Source organism: Primulina huaijiensis, unplaced genomic scaffold, assembly GCF_012295235.1.
Source record: "Primulina huaijiensis isolate GDHJ02 unplaced genomic scaffold, ASM1229523v2 scaffold207748, whole genome shotgun sequence".
Lineage (NCBI taxonomy): Eukaryota > Viridiplantae > Streptophyta > Magnoliopsida > Lamiales > Gesneriaceae > Primulina > Primulina huaijiensis.
Genome location: NW_027354986.1, coordinates 1 through 3,641, shown reverse-complemented (window position 1 = coordinate 3,641; position 3,641 = coordinate 1). Strand labels below are relative to the sequence as shown.

General features: G+C 36.8%; 1 pseudogene; it reads left to right on the top strand.

Moving 5' to 3' along the window:
- The first annotated feature begins 812 nt into the window (after positions 1 to 812).
- On the top strand, positions 813 to 3,632 carry LOC140966702 (protein NRT1/ PTR FAMILY 5.6-like; annotated as a pseudogene).
- The last annotated feature ends 9 nt before the right edge of the window (positions 3,633 to 3,641 follow it).

Below are 3,641 nucleotides of genomic sequence, written 5' to 3'. Positions count from 1 at the left end.
AAAAAAAAAAAAAAAAAAAAAAAAAAAAAAAAAAAAAAAAGATTCCATATCTTAATAATCAACTCACCGACCATCCAGGGTTTTTTAAGTTTATTTATTTATTTCAAACATAAAAGTTTGACATCTCGATGTGCTTTGAAATCACACGAGAATAATGCCGTTTGATTGAGTTAACTTCTTAAAACTTCTATGATTCTATCGTCTTGATATCGTACGTGTCTGACCATCTCATGTTACAAGTCAAACAGTATTTAAAATGATTGTAAATCATATTTATCAACGAGACTAAAAATAGAAAACCAACATCATTTGACTTGGATTTTCCAAGTTCGTATGAGAAATAAGAATGCTTAGAAGATGGATATGTACGAGTCATGAACTCTTGAGTACAAAGGTTATGAGCCAGCATCACATCTTGTGCTCATGATCTAGATTATAGGGACGTGGTCCTCATCATATTTAAGGACTTTTAATTGGTGAACATACAAAAAATTACATGATTAGAATCACATCTTGGAGGGATATAAAAAGGAAATGGGATGCTATTCCACCAGCAATTAATACTCTAGTGAAAGTGGAAAGAATCAAATAATTGACAACAAGTTTCTTTTTTTACAGTTTACCATCTTCTTAATCATCATCACCTAACAACATTTCATGGCAATAATCCAAAGAGCTAATAAAGAATGGTGGATTATTCTATTCGAACCCGATCCAATTTTACAAGGAAATAATTGTCCCTTTTTCCTGAAAATCAAAATTAGAAAAATTGGATTCCTATATTATTTATCTAAAAAAAAGTACTTTTAACTAGTTCTACGTGCATCAAATCATTGTATTAATTAATTTTTTGGTATGCTGATGATTCTATGCATGTGATGTAGTACCTTTATATATCAGAAAAACCTAGCCAAGTTGCCAACCCACCGAGAGCTAAGTTGGAGCACCAACTTGTGAAAACTAGACAAAAGAACTTCGAATGGAGCAAGTAAAGAAACAGGGAACACAAAGAATGGATGAGGACAAATGGGTTCATGATTCTTCGGTTGATCATAAAGGAAGAGCTCCTCTTCGAGCCTCCACCGGTTCGTGGACAGCTGCACTTTTCATCATAGGTAAACGAATTATTCTTGCGCATCAGACGCGTGTGACGTGCTGAATTTCTTGCTAGTGAATATGTTTTCAACTCCATGAAACTAGAATGCTGATTACAGCACTTCTGTTTAACTTTATTTTCTGATGATCATGGAAAAAATTACGAGCAGGATATCTGTCATACTTTAACGACAGAATGACATTTTTTTCCTGGAATAATGCTATACCATGTTCGAAAATAATCGAGCTGCTATTATACAATGTGGAGTGTTATCAACTCGTTTGCCACAAAGTACATATTTATGAAGTGGGAAATTAGATCGAGTTAGAATCAGTGCTCCAATTTACCAAAAATATTACTACCATTTTTCTGCATTACGCTTCAAGAATTAGTCCTTTTGTAACGTAATCCATGATTCTCCACTATCTCCATATTAGGCAAGCAGTAAAAATAACTTAATCTTGCATCCTTTACTGAGTTCCAAAAAACTTAGAAAATAAAGTTTGTGGAATTAGAATTCAGATATTGTGAAAATGTTAAAACAGAATCAGGCCAATAAATAATAAAAAGTAAATAGATGAAAACCTTACCCATAAAATTATCGACAATCTTCATTTCATTAATGAAATTTCTGAGAAGATTTTGAGAAAATATGGACAAGGGCTACCAGTGTCTCATGTGCATACGCAGTAAATTACAAGAAGCCCTTTGGAATTTCCTTTGCAGCCATCGAGTTCGGCGAAAGGTTGAGTTATTTTGGAATAGCAACAAGTTTAATCATATACCTGACAAAAGTGATTCATCAAGACCTGAAAACAGCAGCAAAAAGTGTCAACTACTGGTCTGGTGTAACAACTATGATGCCTTTACTCGGAGGATTTTTAGCCGATGCTTACCTTGGCCGATTCTACACGGTTCTAGCCTCATCCATTGTCTATCTCCTGGTAACATGATCTTTTTTCCTTCCAATACTATCGGAACAAAGTCTTTAAACATCTGATTTTCATTCAAAGAAACCATGTATCTATAATATTGCCACTTTTTATGTAAAAGCAGGGGCTGCTTCTGTTGATGATGTCTCGAATAGTCCCGGATTTGAAGCCATGTGGAAAAGGATATTGTCAGAATCCTCGAAGAATCCACGAGGTGTTCTTCTTCCTAGCAATCTATTTGATCTCGATAGGCACTGGAGGACATAAGCCAGCATTGGAGAGCTTTGGAGCTGACCAGTTTGATGACGATCATCCTGAAGAGAGAAGGAAGAAAATGTCTTTTTTTAATTGTGGAACATTGGCCTTTGTTGTGGTCTCCTATTAGGTGTAACAATTATAGTTTACATTCAAGATCACATGAGCTATGCTGCAGCTGATATAATTCTTACAGTTGTGTTGGCTTCCTCCACTGTCATATTTTGTATAGGCAGGCCATTTTATCGTTTTAGAAAGCCGACCGGAAGTCCCTTAACACCAATGCTACAAGTACTTGTAGCAGCCATCGGCAAGAGAAATCTTGCATATCCAGCAGAACCTGATCAACTGTACGAAGTTCCAAGATCGGAAAAGACACAAGGGAGGCTTCTTTTTCACACCAAAAAGCTCAAGTAAGAAATCTTATTCCAAAACCAATGAAATTAATAAAAGGGGTACGTTACTGAATATATAAGATCATAATCTTTACCAGGTTTCTTGATAGAGCTGCAATAATTGAACTCGTGCAAAATCCAGCAGAGAGTGAGCTAAAACCTTGGAGACTCGCAACTGTAACCAAAGTAGAGGAAATGAAGCTCATAGTCAACATGATCCCGATTTGGTTTACTACTCTGCCATTTGGTATCTGTGTAGCGCAAGCTGCTACATTCTTTATCAAACAAGGTACAACATTGAATTGCAAAGTCACCCACAATTTTATGATCCCACCAGCATCGATATATTCAATGACAGCGGTTGGGATGATGGTCTCTGTTGCAATCTACGACAAAATCCTAGTGCCCTTCTTGAGAAAATTAACGGGAAATGAGAGAGGGATTAGTATTCTCCAAAGGATTGGTTTTGGGATGATTTTCTCGGTTGTCACTATGGTGGTGGCGGCCTTGGTTGAGAGAAAGAGACTACGCATAGTGGAGAAAAATCCACTCGAGGGTTCAGTTTCAATGAGCATTTTCTGGCTAACACCGCAATTTCTTATAATCGGAATAGGTGATGGATACACCCTAGTGGGATTACAAGAGTACTTCTACGACCAAGTGCCTGATTCTATGAGAAGCTTAGGCATTGCATTTTACCTCAGCGTCATTGGTGTAGGAAACATTCTTAGCAGTCTTCTAATAACCACGGTGGATCATTTAACAGACAAGGGTGGAAAAAGTTGGTTTGGCAAAGATTTGAATAGTAGCCGACTCGACTATATTTACTGGTTTTTAGCCTGTGTTACGACTGTCAATCTAGGAGCCTATGCCTTTATTGCAAGACGGTATTCTTACAAGAATGCACAGAAAACAACAGCAGCCTCTGCTGATGGTCCTGTGGATGATTACATGGTAACATAG